General features: G+C 46.4%; 1 pseudogene; it reads right to left on the bottom strand.

The window, feature by feature from the left end:
• Positions 1–1166: 1166 nt before the first annotated feature.
• LOC135564785 (toll-like receptor 13) lies at positions 1167–6099 on the bottom strand (annotated as a pseudogene).
• Between the last annotated feature and the right edge of the window lie 1436 nt (positions 6100–7535).

Below are 7535 nucleotides of genomic sequence, written 5' to 3' on the forward strand. Positions count from 1 at the left end.
ATTAATAACTGGTTCATCATCTTTACATTTACATTACATTTACATTTAAGTCATTTAGCAGACACTCTTATCCAGAGCGACTTACAAATTGGTGCTTTCACCTTATGACATCCAGTGGAACAGCGACTTTACAATAGTGCATCTAGGTCTTTTAAGGGGGTGAGAAGGATTACTTTATCCTATCCTAGGTATTCCTTAAAGAGGTGGGGTTTCAGGTGTCACCGGAAGGTGGTGATTGACTCCGCTGTCCTGGCGTCGTGAGGGAGTTTGTTCCACCATTGGGGGGCCAGAGCAGCGAACAGTTTTGACTGGGCTGAGCGGGAACTGTACTTCCTCAGTGGTAGGGAGGCGAGCAGGCCAGAGGTGGATGAACGCAGTGCCCTTGTTTGGGTGTAGGGCCTGATCAGAGCCTGGAGGTACTGAGGTGCCGTTCCCCTCACAGCTCCGTAGGCAAGCACCATGGTCTTGTAGCGGATGCGAGCTTCAACTGGAAGCCAGTGGAGAGAGCGGAGGAGCGGGGTGACGTGAGAGAACTTGGGAAGGTTGAACACCAGATGGGCTGCGGCGTTCTGGATGAGTTGTAGGGGTTTAATGGCACAGGCAGGGAGCCCAGCCAACAGCGAGTTGCAGTAATCCAGACGGGAGATGACAAGTGCCTGGATTAGGACCTGCGCCGCTTCCTGTGTGAGGCAGGGTCGTACTCTGCGGATGTTGTAGAGCATGAACCGGGCCACCGCCTTGATGTTATTTGAGAACGACAGGGTGTTGTCCAGGATCACGCCAAGGTTCTTAGCGCTCTGGGACGAGGACACAATGGAGTTGTCAACCGTGATGGCGAGATCATGGAACGGGCAGTCCTTCCCCGGGAGGAAGAGCAGCTCCGTCTTGCCGAGGTTCAGCTTGAGGTGATGATCCGTCATCCACACTGATATGTCTGCCAGACATGCAGAGATGCGATTCGCCACCTGGTCGTCAGAAGGGGGAAAGGAGAAGATTAATTGTGTGTCGTCTGCATAGCAATGATAGGAGAGACCATGTGAGGTTATGACAGAGCCAAGTGACTTGGTGTATAGCGAGAATAGGAGAGGGCCTAGAACAGAGCCCTGGGGACACCAGTGGTGAGAGCACGTGGTGAGAGACGGATTCTCGCCACGCCACCTGGTAGGAGCGACCTGTCAGGTAGGACGCAATCCAAGCGTGGGCCGCGCCGGAGATGCCCAACTCGGAGAGGGTGGAGAGGAGGATCTGATGGTTCACAGTATCGAAGGCAGCCGATAGGTCTAGAAGGATGAGAGCAGAGGAGAGAGAGTTAGCTTTAGCAGTGCGGAGCGCCTCCGTGATACAGAGAAGAGCAGTCTCAGTTGAATGACTAGTCTTGAAACCTGACTGATTTGGATCAAGAAGGTCATTCTGAGAGAGATAGCGGGAGAGCTGGCCAAGGACGGCACGTTCAAGAGTTTTGGAGAGAAAAGAAAGAAGGGATACTGGTCTGTAGTTGTTGACATCGGAGGGATCGAGTGTAGGTTTTTTCAGAAGGGGTGCAACTCTCGCTCTCTTGAAGACGGGAGGGACGTAGCCAGCGGTCAGGGATGAGTTGATGAGCGAGGTGAGGTAAGGGAGAAGGTCACCGGAGATGGTCTGGAGAAGAGAGGAGGGGATAGGGTCAAGCGGGCAGGTTGTTGGGCGGCCGGCCGTCACATTGTCATTAATAACTGGTTCATGGTCATTGGTCATTAATGTATTGTCATTAATAACAGATTAATGGTCATTGGTCATTAATATATTGTCATTAATAACTGGTTCATGGTCATTGATCATGTATTGTCATTAATAACTGGTTCATGGTCATTGGTCATTAATGTATTGTCATTAATAACTGCTTCATGGTCATTGGTCATTAATGTATTGTCATTAATAACTGGTACATGGTCATTGGTCATTAATGTATTGTCATTAATAACTGGTACATGGTCATTGGTCATTAATGTATTGTCATTAATAACTGGTTCATGGTCATTGGTCATTCATGTATTGTCATTAATAACTGGTTCATGGTCATTGGTTATTCATGTATAGTCATTAATAACTGGTTCATGGTCATTGGTCATTCATGTATTGTCATTAATAACTGGTTCATGGTCATTGGTCATTCATGTATTGTCATTAATAACTGGGTCATGGTCATTGGTCATTAATGTATTGTTATTCACAGCAGTAAAGTGGTTGTTATCTGTAGTAAAACAGAAACAGAGCTAAATCCCTTTTTCAGTTCCTCTTAGCAACACATTTACAAACAAAGACTTGGGTTAGCGATTAGGTGTTGAAAAATACGAACAGAACCTGTTCAAACTTGGGGAAGTAAAAAAAATGCATTGGATGTTTTTCTAAGAAGTTGAAACAGGATTATTTCAGAAGAATCATAAAAAGTACACTACAGGTAGAATATTTAAAAGGACTTCACCAGAATTGTCAAAACAAATCCCAAATAGTGGTTGACATTTGTACGGAGTACTTTAAACGACAAATGCCATACCTCAACATATGTGTCAACATTACATCTGCACTAGCACAATGTCCCACATTAACCTCTGGTGACACATTTCAGTCCAGAATGTCTTACAGTACATCAACCTCTGACATCACGTTTCAGACAGAGGTTTCAGTTTAGCCCACAGTCTGTCCCAGAATGCCTGGTGCTGATTAGGGTCCTGGGGCCAGTCCAGATAAGTCCTGGTTTTCAGCAGGCGAGCCAGCCTGTGGTGGGCAGACAGCCGGCGAGGGGGGATCTTCTCTAGGAAGACCAGGAGGAGGATGTCCCTTTGCTCCACCTGCAGCCTGTAGGTGGCCAGCTTCATCTCCAGGGAGCACCAGTTACTGAGCAGGTAGTTGCGGCTGACTAGGCAGAGGGTGTGGCGGCTCCGGTAGAGGCTGTCTGTGATGTTCTCCACAATGTCCTTCCCCAGCTGGAAGTCCCTGCTGTGCAGACAGAGGCGCAGGAAAGGAGGACCCCTCTGCTCCAGATTGGGAAGCAGCTCCTTCAATACCCAGCGCTCGTCCTTCCCGCTATAGGAGACAAACACATCGTAGTGGTAGCGCCCCCTGGTGTTGGACCGCATGTCCTCCGACAGCCAGCCAAGGGTGATGTTATGGACGAACACCACCAGCATGAAGAACAGGACTCCCAGGCCAGTCGCAGCAAAGAGCACAAAGCCAACCTCCTCTGTTGTGCAGTTGGCTTCTGTGTACCTGACAAAATTAGGTGTGTCTATTCCATTGTCCGACAAGCATATCAAGTCCTCCAAAGCATACATAACGGGACTAGTATACGGAGTAAGCATGATCACTTCAACCTGCCTGTACCCCTTGGCCCATGTAATGAGCCAAGCATTGTCACAACTGCAAAACATCTGTAAATTATTAAACGTCAAATACTTAAGACTAGAGAGGGGTTCAGTAAAGCTGTAGAATACATTATAAATGTTCTCTATATGCAAATACAACGTTTTCAAAGATTTCAAGTCTTTAGTTAAACTCCCTCTAAAGAATAAATCCTGCAGTGGTACATTTCCACAACCTCCAGTTTGGTCAAGTTGTGAAAAATGATGTCGGCAGAACGCTGTATTAAAAGATCCACCTGTCGTAGAGTCAGTTTCCTCAGGTGAATCAGCTGATTAATTGATGATAAATCAACCCTTTTCGCTGAAAGCTTCGATCTGTAGTCAAATGTCTCCACAGACGTGAAGTACTTTCCCATGAATTCAGATCCACAAAGGAATTCTTCAGCATCAGCATGAAGATGGGTTACAGACTGAAAGAAAGGTCTGTCACAGTCCTGAAATGACACCGTCTGGCCTTTGAGCTGGAGACTCAGGTTCTGTTTAGATGTGATGTTACTGCCGATAGTCAACTGCATTGGCCTCATAGCTGAACTAATGTACAGATGAGTCAGTTGACTCAGAATTCCTCCAAATATAAGTGTCAGATTCAGCTTGATCACAGGTTCTGTTAGTGGATTGTTCACTTGCCCGAGAAACACTTGTCTAAGAGACATGAGGTGTGTGAAAGACATCGCCTCAATGTTGTGAATAAGTGGATTGTTCCTGAGGTCTAACCATGTCAAACTATGTAAACCATAAAATGTGTTTGCATTTATCTGTGTTATGTTATTACTTGTAATGTCCAAGGACTCCAGATTTGTCAATCCCAGGAAAGCAAAGTCTTCAATGTTTGAAATGAAATTCTGTGTCAAGTCCAGATACTGCAGCTTAACAAGACAGATCAATTGTTTTGCAAAAAGTATTTGTACATTGATTAACAAAGTGAGTTTTGTTAACCAGGTGATTGGTTGTTTTTGGAAGGAGCAAATCTCAGGGTTTTTAATCTCTCAGGAAATCTATGTCTAATTTGTTAAGGTTTTTGAGACTGGAAAGAAAATTCCATTCCAAATGGGTAGTAGGATGGAAAGACAAAGGTACACTTAAATACATATATTCTAGCCCAGTGCACAATTCAACACTGGACATAGAGAGGCTGCTTGTATTGGCATTGTTTACGAATATTTTCTTGATTGAAAGCAAAAACACAACATTACAGATACTTTCAATATCAATGACATTGATCCCATAGCAACTGAAGTCCTGTATCTGCTGAATCCCAGACAGGGGAAGGTGCAGTAGGACTTCCTGGCTGAAAACCCCTGTTAACCTTGTGAGGTTCTGGAGCCAAGCCAGTGAACCTTCCTCTATATGTGTTATTTCAACAAATGAGAAGTCAGAGAATGCTAGATTGTTAAAAACAGGTTTCATGCTTTCGTTGGTGTTTAAAATGGAGCAGTTTGATTGGTTTATCGATTGTATCTCTGGTGCTACTATTTTTAGCTCTATAAGTGACTTTATATTCATTATTCTGCATAGTATATCTGACAAATCATCTACACAGGGTTCACTAATGATTAATCTTTGTAACTGAGGGATGCCATGGAAAACATCTGGGGCCATTGCTGTTAACCTGTAACCCTGTATGGTCAAATCACATAACTTAACTAGATCTATGAATGTATGGGGCCCAATATGACAATCACAGCACCCAGAGCCTGTTCCCCATTTATCTATCAAGTACATATGTTGTAGATTTAGAAGGTGACTGTTCCCAGTTGGAAGAATTTGAGTAAAACAGCCATCAATGTACAGGTACTCCAGATCCTGAAACTGAGAGAAAAAGCCCAGAGACATGGATCTATTTTCACCATGTGTCATATATATGCAGAGGGTATTGATATTAGGGGGAAGTCCAAGTAGATCCTCCTCGATGGCTGTGACATCTTGACAGGCAGCAGTGTAACGTTCTGCATGATGAGGTATGTGGCTGCAGATCCAGGTGGGAAAGTGTTCCAAGTCTTCACTACTGTCATAAATCTGGCATTTAGGATGCATCCATCCACTAGAACTCTGAATCCACAGGAACAGGACGGCAGGGTGGGAAAACATAGATCTCATCTCTTCCAACGTCAGTCAAATCTACTGAGATAATTGTCAGAATAGTTTGGTTCCGGTGGATATCTGTAGAACGTTGGTTTGATACAGTAAAACCCTTATGAACACTGTAAACAGTATGGAGTCTCTCGTCTTCTGGTTTGATACAGTAAAACCCTTATGAACACTGTAAACAGTATGGAGTCTCTCGTCTTCTGGTTTGATACAGTAAAACCCTTATGAACACTGTAAACAGTATGGAGTCTCTCGTCTTCTGGTTTGATACAGTAAAACCCTTATGAACACTGTAAACAGTATGGAGTCTCTCGTCTTCTTGTTGTTTGTCAGATGGGTTCCTCCTTGGTAACTAACAGCAGTTCATACCTTTTGGTTGTTCCAATGTTCCTCCCTTTCACCCTGCAGTTGAATTGTATCTCAAGGTAACAGGAGTAAATATTTAATGGTTAGTTTGGTTCCAAAAGTAAAGAAACAATAAAATGTCCCACAGACAATGAAGAAATGAATGCAGAGCTGCAACGTGTTCTCTGACCGACACAGTTGATGTCTGAATGTGTCCGAGGAGCAGCATCCTGTTTGTACAGCACAGTCACACAGGATGTTAAACAGCTTGTGAAAGTCTATTTTGACCTGTTTTACCTCTCTCTCTTTCAGTTCCTGAAAACAAAAATAATGTCTAGAAAAATGACAATTGACACGAAGGACCTGTTGGGACGGGATTGATTACAGAAGACTCAAATGTCTGTAGATTGTAATGAAAAATGAATTGGATTGGATGTCAACCAAGACCTCAGAAAAAAACTGTAGTCCTCCACAAGTCTGGTTCAACCTTGGGAGCAATTCCCAAACACCTGAAGGTGCCATGTTCATCTGTACAAACAATAGTACTGTCACAATCATCGTCAAGGAAATGGACGGACCAAGGTGCAGTGTGGTGAGCGTAAATTTTTCTTTATTTTAAAGAATGTTGCCAACAAAACAGTAAACTACAAAACGAACATGAAGCTCCGTAAGGCAATACATGCATTCAACGAAGACAACAACCCACAAACGAGAAAAGGAAAAAAGGCTGCCTCAGTATGATTCCCACTCAGACACAACGATAGACAGCTGTCCATGATTGAGAATCATACCTGGTCAAAAACAAAGAACCAGAAAGCATAGACTTTCCGAGTCACACCCTGACCAAACAAACAGAGAATAAAAGCATCTCTACGGTGAGGGCTTGACAGTACCCCCCCCCCCCACACACACACACACTTTTGGGTCCGGGTGGGCATCTATCTTGGTGACGGCTCTGGTAAAGGACGCAGACCCCACTCCACCTCTGGCTCCCCCCACTTTTGTGGCGCATCTGGTGCGGGGACCCTCGTCGCCTACCCCGGACTGGGGACCCTCTCCGCAGGCCCCGGACTGAGGACCCTCGCTGCAGGCCCCGGACTGGGGACCCTCTCCACAGTCCCCGGACTGAGAACCCTCGCTGCAGGCCCCGGACTGGGGACCCTCTCCGCAGGCCCCAGACTGGGGACCCTCTCCCAGGCCCCGGACTGGGGACCCTCGCTGCCCTAGGAGCAGGCACAGGACTCACCAGGCTGGGGAGACATACTGGAGGCCTGGTCTGTGGAGCAGGCACAGGTCGAACCAGGCTGTGGGGGAGCACTGGAGATCTGGTGCTTAAAGCTGTCACCGCTCGTCCTGGCTGAATGCCCACTTTGACCCGGCACGTGCGGAGCGCAGGCACAGGACGCACTGGGCTGTGATTGCGCACCGGAGACACAGTGATCAGAGCCGGCGGAAGATACCCTGGGCCGAAGACGCGCACCGGGGACCAGGAGCGCTGTGCTGGCACAATCCGTCCTGGCTGGATGCCCACTCTAGCACGACACATGCGGAGAGCTGGCTCCGGGCTGTGAACGCACACTGAAGACACCATGCGCTTCACCGCATAACACGGTGCCTGAACAGTACCATGCTCCCAACCGTGAGCACGGGGAGTGAGCTCCGCCAACCTCCCCGTGTGCCTCCCCCAAAAATAATATTTTGGAG

Source organism: Oncorhynchus nerka, linkage group LG26 (assembly GCF_034236695.1).
Source record: "Oncorhynchus nerka isolate Pitt River linkage group LG26, Oner_Uvic_2.0, whole genome shotgun sequence".
Taxonomy (NCBI): Eukaryota; Metazoa; Chordata; class Actinopteri; order Salmoniformes; family Salmonidae; genus Oncorhynchus; species Oncorhynchus nerka.